Here is a 20,106-nt window from a genome sequence, read left to right as displayed (position 1 = left end):
GGGTCCTGCTACTCTGATTAGCCACAATGAGCCAACCTGCCTTAGTGTTGGGCTGGTGTCAAAATAAGCACTTGTCGATATTAGTACATGTTAATTGCTTGAAATTTGAAATGGTGTGAAAGAACTTGACTGGTCTGAATAAATCCCAGACCTGTACCCAGCTGAACACCTTTGTTTTGACTTACAGGCTCTGAGCCAAACACTCATCACCCAATCCTATCAATGATTTGTTCCCATGGTCACAGTCATTTCTGCACAGAAAAAGCCCTTTTTGCAAAACTGCTGCAGCATAGATGGAAACAAAGTACTGTGACAAGGTCTGTATTGTACAGCATTAATATTTGTTTTGTTTGGAAAAACTGGAATAGTTAAACATGTTAATTTATTCTTAACGCCATTTCAGCATCTATGGGTATATTCATGGCGAGAACTGGTTATTGGCAACGCCAGAAATGCAGGTTAGGTGATTGGAGATGTCAAATTGCCCTTCCCTCGGTATGTGTCTATGTATAGATCAAGGTGTGTATAGTTTTTGTACTGTGGAAGGAAACCCAATAACGCAGTGCCCAGAGTAATTCCACGTTGACTCAAGGGGAACATGTAAACTCCACACAGAATGGCCTCCTGACCCAGCCAGGGCTTGAACAGGAGACCTTCTTGCTGTGAGACAACAGTGCTCTGTTTGGGATGGCCACTGTGTTGCCCCAAACATCTTTATTAGAAGGGGCATCCCAATACTTAGTGTACGTTGTAACGTCAAGTAACATCTAAGAAGCCATGTCTTTATCACATTTTCCAAGTGTTGATTTTAGATTGGGAGAAAATTCTGATGAATCATCCGTAAACTAAATTGGACACCATGCATCACTAGCCTGGTTCTATATTTAACTCTCATAGCTTCAGGCACATCAGGGTACCTACCCAGGCCCAGTAGACAGGATGCTTTGCCTTTCCTGGCCAGGAGGGAGTAGGACGAATAGCCTGGTTCATTTTTCATGTTGAGTCAATTGTGTTGCTTGAAATTAACTCATCGTTTGTTAAAACAGCAAGCCCTCTGGCAGAAAGCATAAAGGGATCGTCTAGGTGATTCCACACCCAGACCGCCTCGGACACGGTATCTACATGGAAATCCCAAAGGCAGAGGCGCCTCTGACGTCCCTCGTTGACATTCCTCTACTGCCCGGATTGCCATACACAATGGTGTTGAGCGTTAAAGCTCCGAGAGACGAGTTTAGAGGTGGGCTCGTCCGGGATTTGAACCCGGGACCTCTCGCACCCTAAGCGAGAATCATACCCCTAGACCAACGAGCCAATCGGGCAACCCCACCGGCCCCCTGGGAAACATTTTTCCAGCACGTAGCAGCCAGCTTCCAAAAAGCCAAAGCAGTCACGTGTTAGGCATAAGGGGAATTAGGTCAAATGGTAGAGCGCTCGCTTAGCATGCGAGAGGTAGCGGGATCGATGCCCGCATTCTCCACGTGGTTGACACTTGTTGCTAAATTCTCTGATGTTACAGACCCGCGGCGTGCCCTCTCTGTGGGTGCTTCTGCCGTTCACACTTGCAGAAAAGGGCTTCACTTTGGCTCCAGATTTTACATTTTGCCTCAAAAAGCCAACAGGTCCCAGTGTCGGTCCTCAGTATGGCACCTGAGCACACACATGAACGTCTTCTATAAGGATGTTACTTCACAAAGCAACATGGAGCTTTACATTCCAAGAGCGTTTTATTGCCATTAAAAATTGGAATCACTTTCTTTCTATGTTCATTTGTCTTCCTGTCATTTCTGGTAAGGTATTTTTATTGCATTTCATTATCAGATTGTACATGTGAGCTGTGTGTTTCCTTTGGCCTGTACACATGAGCTGTGTGTTTTCTTTAGCCAAAACGTCGATGGATTTTTCATTTATCCTAAGGTTTCGTACATGTTTAATTTGCTTCCTTGTAATGTGCTTGTGGTTGCTGAAATTTGGCACATTGTGTATTGTTGGCCCACCGTCAGGGTGAACAGAAAACAGTGCTCAATGTTGCTTGAATTAACTCCTTTTTCGTCTACAGCCTGAGTGCTCTGGTAGAAAGGCTTAAAGGGCGGGGGATTGTTTTGGGGGTAACAAACACTGTTCCCTTGGACACGGTTCTGCTTGGAAACCACAAAACATCCAATAGGTCCCACCGAGATTTGAACTCGGATCGCTGGATTCAGAGTCCAGAGTGCTAACCATTACACCATGGAACCACAGTTTGCTTTTGCACCTGACTCCCTGGGTCACGGAGAAAAGGACACTCGGACAGGGACTGTCAGGTAAGCCGCAGTGAGTCGGCTAAACAAAACCTTAAGAATTGCCCCTTATTGCCGAAACCCGGGATCGAACCAGGGACCTTTAGATCTTCAGTCTAACGCTCTCCCAACTGAGCTATTTCGGCCCCAACGGCTTATGTGGCAGAAATGTCCATGAAAAATCACACCATTAAAGCGGTCAGCCAGAGGAGGTAGAATAAAACGCTTGGCCCGTACGGGGATTGAACCCGCGACCTTGGCGTTATTAGCACCACGCTCTAACCAACTGAGCTAACCGGCCACGCGTTTACACGTGGAACTGCGCATGTCTCTGACAAGACTGACATGAATGTTTCATAGTGTAGCAGCAACAAGAAGCAAAGCGAGAGACGGGCTCGTCCGGGATTTGAACCCGGGACCTCTCGCACCCAAAGCGAGAATCATACCCCTAGACCAACGAGCCAAGGCGTACTACCTCGTTGCTATGCCGCTGTGAAACATGTGACCACAACATAGTCACCATGTCCTCAGGCAGTTCCTGGGGATGGGCCTGTTGGGTCCTGCTACTCTGATTAGCCACAATGAGCCAACCTGCCTTAGTGTTGGGCTGGTGTCAAAATAAGCACTTGTCGATATTAGTACATGTTAATTGCTTGAAATTTGAAATGGTGTGAAAGAACTTGACTGGTCTGAATAAATCCCAGACCTGTACCCAGCTGAACACCTTTGTTTTGACTTACAGGCTCTGAGCCAAACACTCATCACCCAATCCTATCAATGATTTGTTCCCATGGTCACAGTCATTTCTGCACAGAAAAAGCCCTTTTTGCAAAACTGCTGCAGCATAGATGGAAACAAAGTACTGTGACAAGGTCTGTATTGTACAGCATTAATATTTGTTTTGTTTGGAAAAACTGGAATAGTTAAACATGTTAATTTATTCTTAACGCCATTTCAGCATCTATGGGTATATTCATGGCGAGAACTGGTTATTGGCAACGCCAGAAATGCAGGTTAGGTGATTGGAGATGTCAAATTGCCCTTCCCTCGGTATGTGTCTATGTATAGATCAAGGTGTGTATAGTTTTTGTACTGTGGAAGGAAACCCAATAACGCAGTGCCCAGAGTAATTCCACGTTGACTCAAGGGGAACATGTAAACTCCACACAGAATGGCCTCCTGACCCAGCCAGGGCTTGAACAGGAGACCTTCTTGCTGTGAGACAACAGTGCTCTGTTTGGGATGGCCACTGTGTTGCCCCAAACATCTTTATTAGAAGGGGCATCCCAATACTTAGTGTACGTTGTAACGTCAAGTAACATCTAAGAAGCCATGTCTTTATCACATTTTCCAAGTGTTGATTTTAGATTGGGAGAAAATTCTGATGAATCATCCGTAAACTAAATTGGACACCATGCATCACTAGCCTGGTTCTATATTTAACTCTCATAGCTTCAGGCACATCAGGGTACCTACCCAGGCCCAGTAGACAGGATGCTTTGCCTTTCCTGGCCAGGAGGGAGTAGGACGAATAGCCTGGTTCATTTTTCATGTTGAGTCAATTGTGTTGCTTGAAATTAACTCATCGTTTGTTAAAACAGCAAGCCCTCTGGCAGAAAGCATAAAGGGATCGTCTAGGTGATTCCACACCCAGACCGCCTCGGACACGGTATCTACATGGAAATCCCAAAGGCAGAGGCGCCTCTGACGTCCCTCGTTGACATTCCTCTACTGCCCGGATTGCCATACACAATGGTGTTGAGCGTTAAAGCTCCGAGAGACGAGTTTAGAGGTGGGCTCGTCCGGGATTTGAACCCGGGACCTCTCGCACCCTAAGCGAGAATCATACCCCTAGACCAACGAGCCAATCGGGCAACCCCACCGGCCCCCTGGGAAACATTTTTCCAGCACGTAGCAGCCAGCTTCCAAAAAGCCAAAGCAGTCACGTGTTAGGCATAAGGGGAATTAGGTCAAATGGTAGAGCGCTCGCTTAGCATGCGAGAGGTAGCGGGATCGATGCCCGCATTCTCCACGTGGTTGACACTTGTTGCTAAATTCTCTGATGTTACAGACCCGCGGCGTGCCCTCTCTGTGGGTGCTTCTGCCGTTCACACTTGCAGAAAAGGGCTTCACTTTGGCTCCAGATTTTACATTTTGCCTCAAAAAGCCAACAGGTCCCAGTGTCGGTCCTCAGTATGGCACCTGAGCACACACATGAACGTCTTCTATAAGGATGTTACTTCACAAAGCAACATGGAGCTTTACATTCCAAGAGCGTTTTATTGCCATTAAAAATTGGAATCACTTTCTTTCTATGTTCATTTGTCTTCCTGTCATTTCTGGTAAGGTATTTTTATTGCATTTCATTATCAGATTGTACATGTGAGCTGTGTGTTTCCTTTGGCCTGTACACATGAGCTGTGTGTTTTCTTTAGCCAAAACGTCGATGGATTTTTCATTTATCCTAAGGTTTCGTACATGTTTAATTTGCTTCCTTGTAATGTGCTTGTGGTTGCTGAAATTTGGCACATTGTGTATTGTTGGCCCACCGTCAGGGTGAACAGAAAACAGTGCTCAATGTTGCTTGAATTAACTCCTTTTTCGTCTACAGCCTGAGTGCTCTGGTAGAAAGGCTTAAAGGGCGGGGGATTGTTTTGGGGGTAACAAACACTGTTCCCGGGGTAACAAACACTGTTCCCTTGGACACGGTTCTGCTTGGAAACCACAAAACATCCAATAGGTCCCACCGAGATTTGAACTCGGATCGCTGGATTCAGAGTCCAGAGTGCTAACCATTACACCATGGAACCACAGTTTGCGTTTGCACCTGACTCCCTGGGTCACGGAGAAAAGGACACTCGGACAGGGACTGTCAGGTAAGCCGCAGTGAGTCGGCTAAACAAAACCTTAAGAATTGCCCCTTATTGCCGAAACCCGGGATCGAACCAGGGACCTTTAGATCTTCAGTCTAACGCTCTCCCAACTGAGCTATTTCGGCCCCAACGGCTTATGTGGCAGAAATGTCCATGAAAAATCACACCATTAAAGCGGTCAGCCAGAGGAGGTAGAATAAAACGCTTGGCCCGTACGGGGATTGAACCCGCGACCTTGGCGTTATTAGCACCACGCTCTAACCAACTGAGCTAACCGGCCACGCGTTTACACGTGGAACTGCGCATGTCTCTGACAAGACTGACATGAATGTTTCATAGTGTAGCAGCAACAAGAAGCAAAGCGAGAGACGGGCTCGTCCGGGATTTGAACCCGGGACCTCTCGCACCCAAAGCGAGAATCATACCCCTAGACCAACGAGCCAAGGCGTACTACCTCGTTGCTATGCCGCTGTGAAACATGTGACCACAACATAGTCACCATGTCCTCAGGCAGTTCCTGGGGATGGGCCTGTTGGGTCCTGCTACTCTGATTAGCCACAATGAGCCAACCTGCCTTAGTGTTGGGCTGGTGTCAAAATAAGCACTTGTCGATATTAGTACATGTTAATTGCTTGAAATTTGAAATGGTGTGAAAGAACTTGACTGGTCTGAATAAATCCCAGACCTGTACCCAGCTGAACACCTTTGTTTTGACTTACAGGCTCTGAGCCAAACACTCATCACCCAATCCTATCAATGATTTGTTCCCATGGTCACAGTCATTTCTGCACAGAAAAAGCCCTTTTTGCAAAACTGCTGCAGCATAGATGGAAACAAAGTACTGTGACAAGGTCTGTATTGTACAGCATTAATATTTGTTTTGTTTGGAAAAACTGGAATAGTTAAACATGTTAATTTATTCTTAACGCCATTTCAGCATCTATGGGTATATTCATGGCGAGAACTGGTTATTGGCAACGCCAGAAATGCAGGTTAGGTGATTGGAGATGTCAAATTGCCCTTCCCTCGGTATGTGTCTATGTATAGATCAAGGTGTGTATAGTTTTTGTACTGTGGAAGGAAACCCAATAACGCAGTGCCCAGAGTAATTCCACGTTGACTCAAGGGGAACATGTAAACTCCACACAGAATGGCCTCCTGACCCAGCCAGGGCTTGAACAGGAGACCTTCTTGCTGTGAGACAACAGTGCTCTGTTTGGGATGGCCACTGTGTTGCCCCAAACATCTTTATTAGAAGGGGCATCCCAATACTTAGTGTACGTTGTAACGTCAAGTAACATCTAAGAAGCCATGTCTTTATCACATTTTCCAAGTGTTGATTTTAGATTGGGAGAAAATTCTGATGAATCATCCGTAAACTAAATTGGACACCATGCATCACTAGCCTGGTTCTATATTTAACTCTCATAGCTTCAGGCACATCAGGGTACCTACCCAGGCCCAGTAGACAGGATGCTTTGCCTTTCCTGGCCAGGAGGGAGTAGGACGAATAGCCTGGTTCATTTTTCATGTTGAGTCAATTGTGTTGCTTGAAATTAACTCATCGTTTGTTAAAACAGCAAGCCCTCTGGCAGAAAGCATAAAGGGATCGTCTAGGTGATTCCACACCCAGACCGCCTCGGACACGGTATCTACATGGAAATCCCAAAGGCAGAGGCGCCTCTGACGTCCCTCGTTGACATTCCTCTACTGCCCGGATTGCCATACACAATGGTGTTGAGCGTTAAAGCTCCGAGAGACGAGTTTAGAGGTGGGCTCGTCCGGGATTTGAACCCGGGACCTCTCGCACCCTAAGCGAGAATCATACCCCTAGACCAACGAGCCAATCGGGCAACCCCACCGGCCCCCTGGGAAACATTTTTCCAGCACGTAGCAGCCAGCTTCCAAAAAGCCAAAGCAGTCACGTGTTAGGCATAAGGGGAATTAGGTCAAATGGTAGAGCGCTCGCTTAGCATGCGAGAGGTAGCGGGATCGATGCCCGCATTCTCCACGTGGTTGACACTTGTTGCTAAATTCTCTGATGTTACAGACCCGCGGCGTGCCCTCTCTGTGGGTGCTTCTGCCGTTCACACTTGCAGAAAAGGGCTTCACTTTGGCTCCAGATTTTACATTTTGCCTCAAAAAGCCAACAGGTCCCAGTGTCGGTCCTCAGTATGGCACCTGAGCACACACATGAACGTCTTCTATAAGGATGTTACTTCACAAAGCAACATGGAGCTTTACATTCCAAGAGCGTTTTATTGCCATTAAAAATTGGAATCACTTTCTTTCTATGTTCATTTGTCTTCCTGTCATTTCTGGTAAGGTATTTTTATTGCATTTCATTATCAGATTGTACATGTGAGCTGTGTGTTTCCTTTGGCCTGTACACATGAGCTGTGTGTTTTCTTTAGCCAAAACGTCGATGGATTTTTCATTTATCCTAAGGTTTCGTACATGTTTAATTTGCTTCCTTGTAATGTGCTTGTGGTTGCTGAAATTTGGCACATTGTGTATTGTTGGCCCACCGTCAGGGTGAACAGAAAACAGTGCTCAATGTTGCTTGAATTAACTCCTTTTTCGTCTACAGCCTGAGTGCTCTGGTAGAAAGGCTTAAAGGGCGGGGGATTGTTTTGGGGGTAACAAACACTGTTCCCGGGGTAACAAACACTGTTCCCTTGGACACGGTTCTGCTTGGAAACCACAAAACATCCAATAGGTCCCACCGAGATTTGAACTCGGATCGCTGGATTCAGAGTCCAGAGTGCTAACCATTACACCATGGAACCACAGTTTGCTTTTGCACCTGACTCCCTGGGTCACGGAGAAAAGGACACTCGGACAGGGACTGTCAGGTAAGCCGCAGTGAGTCGGCTAAACAAAACCTTAAGAATTGCCCCTTATTGCCGAAACCCGGGATCGAACCAGGGACCTTTAGATCTTCAGTCTAACGCTCTCCCAACTGAGCTATTTCGGCCCCAACGGCTTATGTGGCAGAAATGTCCATGAAAAATCACACCATTAAAGCGGTCAGCCAGAGGAGGTAGAATAAAACGCTTGGCCCGTACGGGGATTGAACCCGCGACCTTGGCGTTATTAGCACCACGCTCTAACCAACTGAGCTAACCGGCCACGCGTTTACACGTGGAACTGCGCATGTCTCTGACAAGACTGACATGAATGTTTCATAGTGTAGCAGCAACAAGAAGCAAAGCGAGAGACGGGCTCGTCCGGGATTTGAACCCGGGACCTCTCGCACCCAAAGCGAGAATCATACCCCTAGACCAACGAGCCAAGGCGTACTACCTCGTTGCTATGCCGCTGTGAAACATGTGACCACAACATAGTCACCATGTCCTCAGGCAGTTCCTGGGGATGGGCCTGTTGGGTCCTGCTACTCTGATTAGCCACAATGAGCCAACCTGCCCTAGTGTTGGGCTGGTGTCAAAATAAGCACTTATCGATATTAGTACATGTTAATTGCTTGAAATTTGAAATGGTGTGAAAGAACTTGACTGGTCTGAATAAATCCCAGACCTGTACCCAGCTGAACACCTTTGTTATGACTTACAGGCTCTGAGCCAAACACTCATCACCCAATCCTATCAATGATTTGTTCCCAGGGTCACAGTCATTTCTGCACAGAAAAAGCCCTTTTTGCAAAACTGCTGCAGCATAGATGGAAACAAAGTACTGTGACAAGGTCTGTATTGTACAGCATTAATATTTGTTTTGTTTGGAAAAACTGGAATAGTTAAACATGTTAATTTATTCTTAACGCCATTTCAGCATCTATGGGTATATTCATGGCGAGAACTGGTTATTGGCAACGCCAGAAATGCAGGTTAGGTGAATTGGAGATGTCAAATTGCCCTTCCCTGGGTATGTGTCTGTGTATAGATCAAGGTGTGTATAGTTTTTGTACTGTGGAAGTAAACCCAATAACGCAGTGCCCAGAGTAATTCCACGTTGACTCAAGGGGAACATGTAAACTCCACACAGAATGGCCTCCTGACCCAGCCAGGGCTTGAACAGGAGACCTTCTTGCTGTGAGACAACAGTGCTCTGTTTGGGATGGCCACTGTGTTGCCCCAAACATCTTATTAGAAGGGGCATCCCAATACTTAGTGTACGTTGTAACGTCAAGTAACATCTAAGAAGCCATGTCTTTATCACATTTTCCAAGTGTTGATTTTAGATTGGGAGAAAATTCTGATGAATCATCCGTAAACTAAATTGGACACCATGCATCACTAGCCTGGTTCTATATTTAACTCTCATAGCTTCAGGCACATCAGGGTACCTACCCAGGCCCAGTAGACAGGATGCTTTGCCTTTCCTGGCCAGGAGGGAGTAGGACGAATAGCCTGGTTCATTTTTCATGTTGAGTCAATTGTGTTGCTTGAAATTAACTCATCGTTTGTTAAAACAGCAAGCCCTCTGGCAGAAAGCATAAAGGGATCGTCTAGGTGATTCCACACCCAGACCGCCTCGGACACGGTATCTACATGGAAATCCCAAAGGCAGAGGCGCCTCTGACGTCCCTCGTTGACATTCCTCTACTGCCCGGATTGCCATACACAATGGTGTTGAGCGTTAAAGCTCCGAGAGACGAGTTTAGAGGTGGGCTCGTCCGGGATTTGAACCCGGGACCTCTCGCACCCTAAGCGAGAATCATACCCCTAGACCAACGAGCCAATCGGGCAACCCCACCGGCCCCCTGGGAAACATTTTTCCAGCACGTAGCAGCCAGCTTCCAAAAAGCCAAAGCAGTCACGTGTTAGGCATAAGGGGAATTAGGTCAAATGGTAGAGCGCTCGCTTAGCATGCGAGAGGTAGCGGGATCGATGCCCGCATTCTCCACGTGGTTGACACTTGTTGCTAAATTCTCTGATGTTACAGACCCGCGGCGTGCCCTCTCTGTGGGTGCTTCTGCCGTTCACACTTGCAGAAAAGGGCTTCACTTTGGCTCCAGATTTTACATTTTGCCTCAAAAAGCCAACAGGTTCCAGTGTCGGTCCTCAGTATGGCACCTGAGCACACACATGAACGTCTTCTATAAGGATGTTACTTCACAAAGCAACATGGAGCTTTACATTCCAAGAGCGTTTTATTGCCATTAAAAATTGGAATCACTTTCTTTCTATGTTCATTTGTCTTCCTGTCATTTCTGGTAAGGTATTTTTATTGCATTTCATAATCAGATTGTACATGTGAGCTGTGTGTTTCCTTTGGCCTGTACACATGAGCTGTGTGTTTTCTTTAGCCAAAACGTCGATGGATTTTTCATTTATCCTAAGGTTTCGTACATGTTTAATTTGCTTCCTTGTAATGTGCTTGTGGTTGCTGAAATTTGGCACATTGTGTATTGTTGGCCCACCGTCAGGGTGAACAGAAAACAGTGCTCAATGTTGCTTGAATTAACTCCTTTTTCGTCTACAGCCTGAGTGCTCTGGTAGAAAGGCTTAAAGGGCGGGGGATTGTTTTGGGGGTAACAAACACTGTTCCCGGGGTAACAAACACTGTTCCCTTGGACACGGTTCTGCTTGGAAACCACAAAACATCCAATAGGTCCCACCGAGATTTGAACTCGGATCGCTGGATTCAGAGTCCAGAGTGCTAACCATTACACCATGGAACCACAGTTTGCTTTTGCACCTGACTCCCTGGGTCACGGAGAAAAGGACACTCGGACAGGGACTGTCAGGTAAGCCGCAGTGAGTCGGCTAAACAAAACCTTAAGAATTGCCCCTTATTGCCCCTTATTGCCGAAACCTGGGATCGAACCAGGGACCTTTAGATCTTCAGTCTAACGCTCTCCCAACTGAGCTATTTCGGCCCCAACGGCTTATGTGGCAGAAATGTCCATGAAAAATCACACCATTAAAGCGGTCAGCCAGAGGAGGTAGAATAAAACGCTTGGCCCGTACGGGGATTGAACCCGCGACCTTGGCGTTATTAGCACCACGCTCTAACCAACTGAGCTAACCGGCCACGCGTCAGTGGAACTGCGCATGTCTCTGACAAGACTGACATGAATGTTTCATAGTGTAGCAGCAACAAGAAGCAAAGCGAGAGACGGGCTCGTCCGGGATTTGAACCCGGGACCTCTCGCACCCAAAGCGAGAATCATACCCCTAGACCAACGAGCCAAGGCGTACTACCTCGTTGCTATGCCGCTGTGAAACATGTGACCACAACATAGTCACCATGTCCTCAGGCAGTTCCTGGGGATGGGCCTGTTGGGTCCTGCTACTCTGATTAGCCACAATGAGCCAACCTGCCTTAGTGTTGGGCTGGTGTCAAAATAAGCACTTGTCGATATTAGTACATGTTAATTGCTTGAAATTTGAAATGGTGTGAAAGAACTTGACTGGTCTGAATAAATCCCAGACCTGTACCCAGCTGAACACCTTTGTTTTGACTTACAGGCTCTGAGCCAAACACTCATCACCCAATCCTATCAATGATTTGTTCCCATGGTCACAGTCATTTCTGCACAGAAAAAGCCCTTTTTGCAAAACTGCTGCAGCATAGATGGAAACAAAGTACTGTGACAAGGTCTGTATTGTACAGCATTAATATTTGTTTTGTTTGGAAAAACTGGAATAGTTAAACATGTTAATTTATTCTTAACGCCATTTCAGCATCTATGGGTATATTCATGGCGAGAACTGGTTATTGGCAACGCCAGAAATGCAGGTTAGGTGATTGGAGATGTCAAATTGCCCTTCCCTCGGTATGTGTCTATGTATAGATCAAGGTGTGTATAGTTTTTGTACTGTGGAAGGAAACCCAATAACGCAGTGCCCAGAGTAATTCCACGTTGACTCAAGGGGAACATGTAAACTCCACACAGAATGGCCTCCTGACCCAGCCAGGGCTTGAACAGGAGACCTTCTTGCTGTGAGACAACAGTGCTCTGTTTGGGATGGCCACTGTGTTGCCCCAAACATCTTTATTAGAAGGGGCATCCCAATACTTAGTGTACGTTGTAACGTCAAGTAACATCTAAGAAGCCATGTCTTTATCACATTTTCCAAGTGTTGATTTTAGATTGGGAGAAAATTCTGATGAATCATCCGTAAACTAAATTGGACACCATGCATCACTAGCCTGGTTCTATATTTAACTCTCATAGCTTCAGGCACATAAGGGTACCTACCCAGGCCCAGTAGACAGGATGCTTTGCCTTTCCTGGCCAGGAGGGAGTAGGACGAATAGCCTGGTTCATTTTTCATGTTGAGTCAATTGTGTTGCTTGAAATTAACTCATCGTTTGTTAAAACAGCAAGCCCTCTGGCAGAAAGCATAAAGGGATCGTCTAGGTGATTCCACACCCAGACCGCCTCGGACACGGTATCTACATGGAAATCCCAAAGGCAGAGGCGCCTCTGACGTCCCTCGTTGACATTCCTCTACTGCCCGGATTGCCATACACAATGGTGTTGAGCGTTAAAGCTCCGAGAGACGAGTTTAGAGGTGGGCTCGTTTGGGATTTGAACCCGGGACCTCTCGCACCCTAAGCAAGAATCATACCCCTAGACCAACGAGCCAATTGGGCAACCCCACCGGCCCCCTGGGAAACATTTTTCCAGCACGTAGCAGCCAGCTTCCAAAAAGCCAAAGCAGTCACGCATTAGGCATAAGGGGAATTAGCTCAAATGGTAGAGCGCTCGCTTAGCATGCGAGAGGTAGCGGGATCGATGCCCGCATTCTCCACGTGGTTGACACTTGTTGCTAAATTCTCTGATGTTACAGACCCGCGGCGTGCCCTCTCTGGGTGCTTCTGTGGTTCACACTTGCAGAAAAGGGCTTCACTTTGGCTCCAGATTTTACATTTTGCCTCAAAAAGCCAACAGGTCCCAGTGTCGGTCCTCAGTATGGCACCTGAGCACACACACATGAACGTCTTCTATAAGGATGTTACTTCACAAAGCAACATGGAGCTTTACATTCCAAGAGCGTTTTATTGCCATTAAAAATTGGAATCACTTTCTTTCTATGTTCATTTGTCTTCCTGTCATTTCTGGTAAGGTATTTTTATTGCATTTCATTATCAGATTGTACATGTGAGCTGTGTGTTTCCTTTGGCCTGTACACATGAGCTGTGTGTTTTCTTTAGCCAAAACGTCGATGGATTTTTCATTTATCCTAAGGTTTCGTACATGTTTAATTTGCTTCCTTGTAATGTGCTTGTGGTTGCTGAAATTTGGCACATTGTGTATTGTTGGCCCACCGTCAGGGTGAACAGAAAACAGTGCTCAATGTTGCTTGAATTAACTCCTTTTTCGTCTACAGCCTGAGTGCTCTGGTAGAAAGGCTTAAAGGGCGGGGGATTGTTTTGGGGGTAACAAACACTGTTCCCTTGCACACGGTTCTGCTTGGAAACCACAAAACATCCAATAGGTCCCACCGAGATTTGAACTCGGATCGCTGGATTCAGAGTCCAGAGTGCTAACCATTACACCATGGAACCACTGTTTGCTTTTGCACCTGACTCCCTGGGTCACGGAGAAAAGGACACTCGGACAGGGACTGTCAGGTAAGCCGCAGTGAGTCGGCTAAACAAAACCTTAAGAATTGCCCCTTATTGCCGAAACCCGGGATCGAACCAGGGACCTTTAGATCTTCAGTCTAACGCTCTCCCAACTGAGCTATTTCGGCGCCAACGGCTTATGTGGCAGAAATGTCCACGAGAAATCACACCATTAAAGCAATCAGCCAGAGGAGGTAGAATAAAACGCTTGGCCCGTACGGGGATCGAACCCGCGACCTTGGCGTTATTAGCACCACTCTCTAACCAACTGAGCTAACCGGCCACACATTTACACGTGGAACTGCGCATGTCTCTGACAAGACTGACATGAATGTTTCATAGTGTAGCAGCAACAAGAAGCAAAGCGAGAGACGGGCTCGTCCGGGATTTGAACCCGGGACCTCTCGCACCCAAAGCGAGAATCATACCCCTAGACCAACGAGCCAAGGCGTACTACCTTGTTGCTATGCCGCTGTGAAACATGTGACCACAACATAGTCACCATGTCCTCAGGCAGTTCCTGGGGATGGGCCTGTTGGGTCCTGCTACTCTGATTAGCCACAATGAGCCAACCTGCCCTAGTGTTGGGCTGGTGTCAAAATAAGCACTTATCGATATTAGTACATGTTAATTGCTTGAAATTTGAAATGGTGTGAAAGAACTTGACTGGTCTGCATAAATCCCAGACCTGTACCCAGCTGAACACCTTTGTTATGACTTACAGGCTCTGAGCCAAACACTCATCACCCAATCCTATCAATGATTTGTTCCCAGGGTCACAGTCATTTCTGCACAGAAAAAGCCCTTTTTGCAAAACTGCTGCAGCATAGATGGAAACAAAGTACTGTGACAAGGTCTGTATTGTACAGCATTAATATTTGTTTTGTTTGGAAAAACTGGAATAGTTAAACATGTTAATTTATTCTTAACGCCATTTCAGCATCTATGGGTATATTCATGGCGAGAACTGGTTATTGGCAACGCCAGAAATGCAGGTTAGGTGAATTGGAGATGTCAAATTGCCCTTCCCTGGGTATGTGTCTGTGTATAGATCAAGGTGTGTATAGTTTTTGTACTGTGGAAGTAAACCCAATAACGCAGTGCCCAGAGTAATTCCACGTTGACTCAAGGGGAACATGTAAACTCCACACAGAATGGCCTCCTGACCCAGCCAGGGCTTGAACAGGAGACCTTCTTGCTGTGAGACAACAGTGCTCTGTTTGGGATGGCCACTGTGTTGCCCCAAACATCTTATTAGAAGGGGCATCCCAATACTTAGTGTACGTTGTAACGTCAAGTAACATCTAAGAAGCCATGTCTTTATCACATTTTCCAAGTGTTGATTTTAGATTGGGAGAAAATTCTGATGAATCATCCGTAAACTAAATTGGACACCATGCATCACTAGCCTGGTTCTATATTTAACTCTCATAGCTTCAGGCACATCAGGGTACCTACCCAGGCCCAGTAGACAGGATGCTTTGCCTTTCCTGGCCAGGAGGGAGTAGGACGAATAGCCTGGTTCATTTTTCATGTTGAGTCAATTGTGTTGCTTGAAATTAACTCATCGTTTGTTAAAACAGCAAGCCCTCTGGCAGAAAGCATAAAGGGATCGTCTAGGTGATTCCACACCCAGACCGCCTCGGACACGGTATCTACATGGAAATCCCAAAGGCAGAGGCGCCTCTGACGTCCCTCGTTGACATTCCTCTACTGCCCGGATTGCCATACACAATGGTGTTGAGCGTTAAAGCTCCGAGAGACGAGTTTAGAGGTGGGCTCGTCCGGGATTTGAACCCGGGACCTCTCGCACCCTAAGCGAGAATCATACCCCTAGACCAACGAGCCAATCGGGCAACCCCACCGGCCCCCTGGGAAACATTTTTCCAGCACGTAGCAGCCAGCTTCCAAAAAGCCAAAGCAGTCACGTGTTAGGCATAAGGGGAATTAGGTCAAATGGTAGAGCGCTCGCTTAGCATGCGAGAGGTAGCGGGATCGATGCCCGCATTCTCCACGTGGTTGACACTTGTTGCTAAATTCTCTGATGTTACAGACCCGCGGCGTGCCCTCTCTGTGGGTGCTTCTGCCGTTCACACTTGCAGAAAAGGGCTTCACTTTGGCTCCAGATTTTACATTTTGCCTCAAAAAGCCAACAGGTTCCAGTGTCGGTCCTCAGTATGGCACCTGAGCACACACATGAACGTCTTCTATAAGGATGTTACTTCACAAAGCAACATGGAGCTTTACATTCCAAGAGCGTTTTATTGCCATTAAAAATTGGAATCACTTTCTTTCTATGTTCATTTGTCTTCCTGTCATTTCTGGTAAGGTATTTTTATTGCATTTCATAATCAGATTGTACATGTGAGCTGTGTGTTTCCTTTGGCCTGTACACATGAGCTGTGTGTTTTCTTTAGCCAAAACGTCGATGGATTTTTCATTTATCCTAAGGTTTCGTACATGTTTAATTTGCTTCCTTGTAATGTGCTTGTGGTTGCTGAAATTTGGCACATTGTGTATTGTTGGCCCACCGTCAGGGTGAACAGAAAACAGTGCTCAATGTTGCTTGAATTAACTCCTTTTTCGTCTACAGCCTGAGTGCTCTGGTAGAAAGGCTTAAAGGGCGGGGGATTGTTTTGGGGGTAACAAACACTGTTCCCGGGGTAACAAACACTGTTCCCTTGGACACGGTTCTGCTTGGAAACCACAAAACATCCAATAGGTCCCACCGAGATTTGAACTCGGATCGCTGGATTCAGAGTCCAGAGTGCTAACCATTACACCATGGAACCACAGTTTGCTTTTGCACCTGACTCCCTGGGTCACGGAGAAAAGGACACTCGGACAGGGACTGTCAGGTAAGCCGCAGTGAGTCGGCTAAACAAAACCTTAAGAATTGCCCCTTATTGCCCCTTATTGCCGAAACCTGGGATCGAACCAGGGACCTTTAGATCTTCAGTCTAACGCTCTCCCAACTGAGCTATTTCGGCCCCAACGGCTTATGTGGCAGAAATGTCCATGAAAAATCACACCATTAAAGCGGTCAGCCAGAGGAGGTAGAATAAAACGCTTGGCCCGTACGGGGATTGAACCCGCGACCTTGGCGTTATTAGCACCACGCTCTAACCAACTGAGCTAACCGGCCACGCGTTTACACGTGGAACTGCGCATGTCTCTGACAAGACTGACATGAATGTTTCATAGTGTAGCAGCAACAAGAAGCAAAGCGAGAGACGGGCTCGTCCGGGATTTGAACCCGGGACCTCTCGCACCCAAAGCGAGAATCATACCCCTAGACCAACGAGCCAAGGCGTACTACCTCGTTGCTATGCCGCTGTGAAACATGTGACCACAACATAGTCACCATGTCCTCAGGCAGTTCCTGGGGATGGGCCTGTTGGGTCCTGCTACTCTGATTAGCCACAATGAGCCAACCTGCCTTAGTGTTGGGCTGGTGTCAAAATAAGCACTTGTCGATATTAGTACATGTTAATTGCTTGAAATTTGAAATGGTGTGAAAGAACTTGACTGGTCTGAATAAATCCCAGACCTGTACCCAGCTGAACACCTTTGTTTTGACTTACAGGCTCTGAGCCAAACACTCATCACCCAATCCTATCAATGATTTGTTCCCATGGTCACAGTCATTTCTGCACAGAAAAAGCCCTTTTTGCAAAACTGCTGCAGCATAGATGGAAACAAAGTACTGTGACAAGGTCTGTATTGTACAGCATTAATATTTGTTTTGTTTGGAAAAACTGGAATAGTTAAACATGTTAATTTATTCTTAACGCCATTTCAGCATCTATGGGTATATTCTTGGCGAGAACTGGTTATTGGCAACGCCAGAAATGCAGGTTAGGTGATTGGAGATGTCAAATTGCCCTTCCCTCGGTATGTGTCTATGTATAGATCAAGGTGTGTATAGTTTTTGTACTGTGGAAGGAAACCCAATAACGCAGTGCCCAGAGTAATTCCACGTTGACTCAAGGGGAACATGTAAACTCCACACAGAATGGCCTCCTGACCCAGCCAGGGCTTGAACAGGAGACCTTCTTGCTGTGAGACAACAGTGCTCTGTTTGGGATGGCCACTGTGTTGCCCCAAACATCTTTATTAGAAGGGGCATCCCAATACTTAGTGTACGTTGTAACGTCAAGTAACATCTAAGAAGCCATGTCTTTATCACATTTTCCAAGTGTTGATTTTAGATTGGGAGAAAATTCTGATGAATCATCCGTAAACTAAATTGGACACCATGCATCACTAGCCTGGTTCTATATTTAACTCTCATAGCTTCAGGCACATCAGGGTACCTACCCAGGCCCAGTAGACAGGATGCTTTGCCTTTCCTGGCCAGGAGGGAGTAGGACGAATAGCCTGGTTCATTTTTCATGTTGAGTCAATTGTGTTGCTTGAAATTAACTCATCGTTTGTTAAAACAGCAAGCCCTCTGGCAGAAAGCATAAAGGGATCGTCTAGGTGATTCCACACCCAGACCGCCTCGGACACGGTATCTACATGGAAATCCCAAATGCAGAGGCGCCTCTGACGTCCCTCGTTGACATTCCTCTACTGCCCGGATTGCCATACACAATGGTGTTGAGCGTTAAAGCTCCGAGAGACGAGTTTAGAGGTGGGCTCGTTCGGGATTTGAACCCGGGACCTCTCGCACCCTAAGCAAGAATCATACCCCTAGACCAACGAGCCAATTGGGCAACCCCACCGGCCCCCTGGGAAACATTTTTCCAGCACGTAGCAGCCAGCTTCCAAAAAGCCAAAGCAGTCACGCATTAGGCATAAGGGGAATTAGCTCAAATGGTAGAGCGCTCGCTTAGCATGCGAGAGGTAGCGGGATCGATGCCCGCATTCTCCACGTGGTTGACACTTGTTGCTAAATTCTCTGATGTTACAGACCCGCGGCGTGCCCTCTCTGGGTGCACTTGCAGAAAAGGGCTTCACTTTGGCTCCAGATTTTACATTTTGCCTCAAAAAGCCAACAGGTCCCAGTGTCGGTCCTCAGTATGGCACCTGAGCACACACACATGAACGTCTTCTATAAGGATGTTACTTCACAAAGCAACATGGAGCTTTACATTCCAAGAGCGTTTTATTGCCATTAAAAATTGGAATCACTTTCTTTCTATGTTCATTTGTCTTCCTGTCATTTCTGGTAAGGTATTTTTATTGCATTTCATTATCAGATTGTACATGTGAGCTGTGTGTTTCCTTTGGCCTGTACACATGAGCTGTGTGTTTTCTTTAGCCAAAACGTCGATGGATTTTTCATTTATCCTAAGGTTTCGTACATGTTTAATTTGCTTCCTTGTAATGTGCTTGTGGTTGCTGAAATTTGGCACATTGTGTATTGTTGGCCCACCGTCAGGGTGAACAGAAAACAGTGCTCAATGTTGCTTGAATTAACTCCTTTTTCGTCTACAGCCTGAGTGCTCTGGTAGAAAGGCTTAAAGGGCGGGGGATTGTTTTGGGGGTAACATACACTGTTCCCTTGCACACGGTTCTGCTTGGAAACCACAAAACATCCAATAGGTCCCACCGAGATTTGAACTCGGATCGCTGGATTCAGAGTCCAGAGTGCTAACCATTACACCATGGAACCACTGTTTGCTTTTGCACCTGACTCCCTGGGTCACGGAGAAAAGGACACTCGGACAGGCAGTGTCAGGTAAGCCGCAGTGAGTCGGCTAAACAAAACCTTAAGAATTGCCCCTTATTGCCGAAACCCGGGATCGAACCAGGGACCTTTAGATCTTCAGTCTAACGCTCTCCCAACTGAGCTATTTCGGCGCCAACGGCTTATGTGGCAGAAATGTCCACGAGAAATCACACCATTAAAGCAATCAGCCAGAGGAGGTAGAATAAAACGCTTGGCCCGTACGGGGATCGAACCCGCGACCTTGGCGTTATTAGCACCACTCTCTAACCAACTGAGCTAACCGGCCACACATTTACACGTGGAACTGCGCATGTCTCTGACAAGACTGACATGAATGTTTCATAGTGTAGCAGCAACAAGAAGCAAAGCGAGAGATGGGCTCGTCCGGGATTTGAACCCGGGACCTCTCGCACCCAAAGCGAGAATCATACCCCTAGACCAACGAGCCAAGGCGTACTACCTTGTTGCTATGCCGCTGTGAAACATGTGACCACAACATAGTCACCATGTCCTCAGGCAGTTCCTGGGGATGGGCCTGTTGGGTCCTGCTACTCTGATTAGCCACAATGAGCCAACCTGCCCTAGTGTTGGGCTGGTGTCAAAATAAGCACTTATCGATATTAGTACATGTTAATTGCTTGAAATTTGAAATGGTGTGAAAGAACTTGACTGGTCTGCATAAATCCCAGACCTGTACCCAGCTGAACACCTTTGTTATGACTTACAGGCTCTGAGCCAAACA

At 46.7% G+C, this 20,106-nt stretch overlaps 36 non-coding genes across 36 annotated transcripts; 2 read left to right on the top strand and 34 right to left on the bottom strand.

Annotated features, from left to right (window-relative positions):
• Nucleotides 1-1,239: 1,239 nt before the first annotated feature.
• On the bottom strand, nucleotides 1,240-1,311 carry trnap-agg (transfer RNA proline (anticodon AGG)). The gene has a single exon. It is a non-coding gene; the product is annotated as a tRNA-Pro (tRNA).
• An 851-nt stretch (nucleotides 1,312-2,162) lies between these two features.
• On the bottom strand, nucleotides 2,163-2,234 carry trnaq-cug (transfer RNA glutamine (anticodon CUG)). Its single transcript has one exon. It is a non-coding gene; the product is annotated as a tRNA-Gln (tRNA).
• A 115-nt stretch (nucleotides 2,235-2,349) lies between these two features.
• trnaf-gaa (transfer RNA phenylalanine (anticodon GAA)) lies at nucleotides 2,350-2,422 on the bottom strand. The gene has a single exon. It is a non-coding gene; the product is annotated as a tRNA-Phe (tRNA).
• An 81-nt stretch (nucleotides 2,423-2,503) lies between these two features.
• On the bottom strand, nucleotides 2,504-2,577 carry trnai-aau (transfer RNA isoleucine (anticodon AAU)). Its single transcript has one exon. It is a non-coding gene; the product is annotated as a tRNA-Ile (tRNA).
• Nucleotides 2,578-2,667: 90 nt separating this feature from the next.
• Nucleotides 2,668-2,739, bottom strand: trnap-ugg (transfer RNA proline (anticodon UGG)). Its single transcript has one exon. It is a non-coding gene; the product is annotated as a tRNA-Pro (tRNA).
• A 1,331-nt stretch (nucleotides 2,740-4,070) lies between these two features.
• Nucleotides 4,071-4,142, bottom strand: trnap-agg (transfer RNA proline (anticodon AGG)). The gene has a single exon. It is a non-coding gene; the product is annotated as a tRNA-Pro (tRNA).
• An 872-nt stretch (nucleotides 4,143-5,014) lies between these two features.
• trnaq-cug (transfer RNA glutamine (anticodon CUG)) lies at nucleotides 5,015-5,086 on the bottom strand. The gene has a single exon. It is a non-coding gene; the product is annotated as a tRNA-Gln (tRNA).
• Nucleotides 5,087-5,201: 115 nt separating this feature from the next.
• On the bottom strand, nucleotides 5,202-5,274 carry trnaf-gaa (transfer RNA phenylalanine (anticodon GAA)). The gene has a single exon. It is a non-coding gene; the product is annotated as a tRNA-Phe (tRNA).
• An 81-nt stretch (nucleotides 5,275-5,355) lies between these two features.
• Nucleotides 5,356-5,429, bottom strand: trnai-aau (transfer RNA isoleucine (anticodon AAU)). The gene has a single exon. It is a non-coding gene; the product is annotated as a tRNA-Ile (tRNA).
• Nucleotides 5,430-5,519: 90 nt separating this feature from the next.
• Nucleotides 5,520-5,591, bottom strand: trnap-ugg (transfer RNA proline (anticodon UGG)). The gene has a single exon. It is a non-coding gene; the product is annotated as a tRNA-Pro (tRNA).
• A 1,331-nt stretch (nucleotides 5,592-6,922) lies between these two features.
• Nucleotides 6,923-6,994, bottom strand: trnap-agg (transfer RNA proline (anticodon AGG)). Its single transcript has one exon. It is a non-coding gene; the product is annotated as a tRNA-Pro (tRNA).
• Nucleotides 6,995-7,866: 872 nt separating this feature from the next.
• Nucleotides 7,867-7,938, bottom strand: trnaq-cug (transfer RNA glutamine (anticodon CUG)). The gene has a single exon. It is a non-coding gene; the product is annotated as a tRNA-Gln (tRNA).
• A 115-nt stretch (nucleotides 7,939-8,053) lies between these two features.
• trnaf-gaa (transfer RNA phenylalanine (anticodon GAA)) lies at nucleotides 8,054-8,126 on the bottom strand. Its single transcript has one exon. It is a non-coding gene; the product is annotated as a tRNA-Phe (tRNA).
• Nucleotides 8,127-8,207: 81 nt separating this feature from the next.
• On the bottom strand, nucleotides 8,208-8,281 carry trnai-aau (transfer RNA isoleucine (anticodon AAU)). The gene has a single exon. It is a non-coding gene; the product is annotated as a tRNA-Ile (tRNA).
• Nucleotides 8,282-8,371: 90 nt separating this feature from the next.
• trnap-ugg (transfer RNA proline (anticodon UGG)) lies at nucleotides 8,372-8,443 on the bottom strand. The gene has a single exon. It is a non-coding gene; the product is annotated as a tRNA-Pro (tRNA).
• A 1,331-nt stretch (nucleotides 8,444-9,774) lies between these two features.
• Nucleotides 9,775-9,846, bottom strand: trnap-agg (transfer RNA proline (anticodon AGG)). Its single transcript has one exon. It is a non-coding gene; the product is annotated as a tRNA-Pro (tRNA).
• An 872-nt stretch (nucleotides 9,847-10,718) lies between these two features.
• Nucleotides 10,719-10,790, bottom strand: trnaq-cug (transfer RNA glutamine (anticodon CUG)). Its single transcript has one exon. It is a non-coding gene; the product is annotated as a tRNA-Gln (tRNA).
• A 125-nt stretch (nucleotides 10,791-10,915) lies between these two features.
• trnaf-gaa (transfer RNA phenylalanine (anticodon GAA)) lies at nucleotides 10,916-10,988 on the bottom strand. The gene has a single exon. It is a non-coding gene; the product is annotated as a tRNA-Phe (tRNA).
• Nucleotides 10,989-11,069: 81 nt separating this feature from the next.
• Nucleotides 11,070-11,143, bottom strand: trnai-aau (transfer RNA isoleucine (anticodon AAU)). Its single transcript has one exon. It is a non-coding gene; the product is annotated as a tRNA-Ile (tRNA).
• An 86-nt stretch (nucleotides 11,144-11,229) lies between these two features.
• trnap-ugg (transfer RNA proline (anticodon UGG)) lies at nucleotides 11,230-11,301 on the bottom strand. The gene has a single exon. It is a non-coding gene; the product is annotated as a tRNA-Pro (tRNA).
• Nucleotides 11,302-12,797: 1,496 nt separating this feature from the next.
• Nucleotides 12,798-12,870, top strand: trnaa-agc (transfer RNA alanine (anticodon AGC)). The gene has a single exon. It is a non-coding gene; the product is annotated as a tRNA-Ala (tRNA).
• Nucleotides 12,871-13,555: 685 nt separating this feature from the next.
• trnaq-cug (transfer RNA glutamine (anticodon CUG)) lies at nucleotides 13,556-13,627 on the bottom strand. The gene has a single exon. It is a non-coding gene; the product is annotated as a tRNA-Gln (tRNA).
• A 115-nt stretch (nucleotides 13,628-13,742) lies between these two features.
• Nucleotides 13,743-13,815, bottom strand: trnaf-gaa (transfer RNA phenylalanine (anticodon GAA)). The gene has a single exon. It is a non-coding gene; the product is annotated as a tRNA-Phe (tRNA).
• An 81-nt stretch (nucleotides 13,816-13,896) lies between these two features.
• Nucleotides 13,897-13,970, bottom strand: trnai-aau (transfer RNA isoleucine (anticodon AAU)). Its single transcript has one exon. It is a non-coding gene; the product is annotated as a tRNA-Ile (tRNA).
• A 90-nt stretch (nucleotides 13,971-14,060) lies between these two features.
• Nucleotides 14,061-14,132, bottom strand: trnap-ugg (transfer RNA proline (anticodon UGG)). The gene has a single exon. It is a non-coding gene; the product is annotated as a tRNA-Pro (tRNA).
• Nucleotides 14,133-15,463: 1,331 nt separating this feature from the next.
• trnap-agg (transfer RNA proline (anticodon AGG)) lies at nucleotides 15,464-15,535 on the bottom strand. Its single transcript has one exon. It is a non-coding gene; the product is annotated as a tRNA-Pro (tRNA).
• Nucleotides 15,536-16,407: 872 nt separating this feature from the next.
• trnaq-cug (transfer RNA glutamine (anticodon CUG)) lies at nucleotides 16,408-16,479 on the bottom strand. The gene has a single exon. It is a non-coding gene; the product is annotated as a tRNA-Gln (tRNA).
• Nucleotides 16,480-16,604: 125 nt separating this feature from the next.
• trnaf-gaa (transfer RNA phenylalanine (anticodon GAA)) lies at nucleotides 16,605-16,677 on the bottom strand. The gene has a single exon. It is a non-coding gene; the product is annotated as a tRNA-Phe (tRNA).
• An 81-nt stretch (nucleotides 16,678-16,758) lies between these two features.
• trnai-aau (transfer RNA isoleucine (anticodon AAU)) lies at nucleotides 16,759-16,832 on the bottom strand. The gene has a single exon. It is a non-coding gene; the product is annotated as a tRNA-Ile (tRNA).
• A 90-nt stretch (nucleotides 16,833-16,922) lies between these two features.
• trnap-ugg (transfer RNA proline (anticodon UGG)) lies at nucleotides 16,923-16,994 on the bottom strand. Its single transcript has one exon. It is a non-coding gene; the product is annotated as a tRNA-Pro (tRNA).
• A 1,331-nt stretch (nucleotides 16,995-18,325) lies between these two features.
• trnap-agg (transfer RNA proline (anticodon AGG)) lies at nucleotides 18,326-18,397 on the bottom strand. The gene has a single exon. It is a non-coding gene; the product is annotated as a tRNA-Pro (tRNA).
• Nucleotides 18,398-18,490: 93 nt separating this feature from the next.
• On the top strand, nucleotides 18,491-18,563 carry trnaa-agc (transfer RNA alanine (anticodon AGC)). Its single transcript has one exon. It is a non-coding gene; the product is annotated as a tRNA-Ala (tRNA).
• Nucleotides 18,564-19,235: 672 nt separating this feature from the next.
• Nucleotides 19,236-19,307, bottom strand: trnaq-cug (transfer RNA glutamine (anticodon CUG)). The gene has a single exon. It is a non-coding gene; the product is annotated as a tRNA-Gln (tRNA).
• Nucleotides 19,308-19,422: 115 nt separating this feature from the next.
• On the bottom strand, nucleotides 19,423-19,495 carry trnaf-gaa (transfer RNA phenylalanine (anticodon GAA)). Its single transcript has one exon. It is a non-coding gene; the product is annotated as a tRNA-Phe (tRNA).
• Nucleotides 19,496-19,576: 81 nt separating this feature from the next.
• trnai-aau (transfer RNA isoleucine (anticodon AAU)) lies at nucleotides 19,577-19,650 on the bottom strand. The gene has a single exon. It is a non-coding gene; the product is annotated as a tRNA-Ile (tRNA).
• Nucleotides 19,651-19,740: 90 nt separating this feature from the next.
• Nucleotides 19,741-19,812, bottom strand: trnap-ugg (transfer RNA proline (anticodon UGG)). Its single transcript has one exon. It is a non-coding gene; the product is annotated as a tRNA-Pro (tRNA).
• Nucleotides 19,813-20,106: the final 294 nt, after the last annotated feature.

Source organism: Paramisgurnus dabryanus, chromosome 19 (assembly GCF_030506205.2).
Source record: "Paramisgurnus dabryanus chromosome 19, PD_genome_1.1, whole genome shotgun sequence".
In the NCBI taxonomy this organism is placed as follows: Eukaryota; Metazoa; Chordata; class Actinopteri; order Cypriniformes; family Cobitidae; genus Paramisgurnus; species Paramisgurnus dabryanus.
This window is presented reverse-complemented; position numbering and strand designations above follow the sequence as displayed.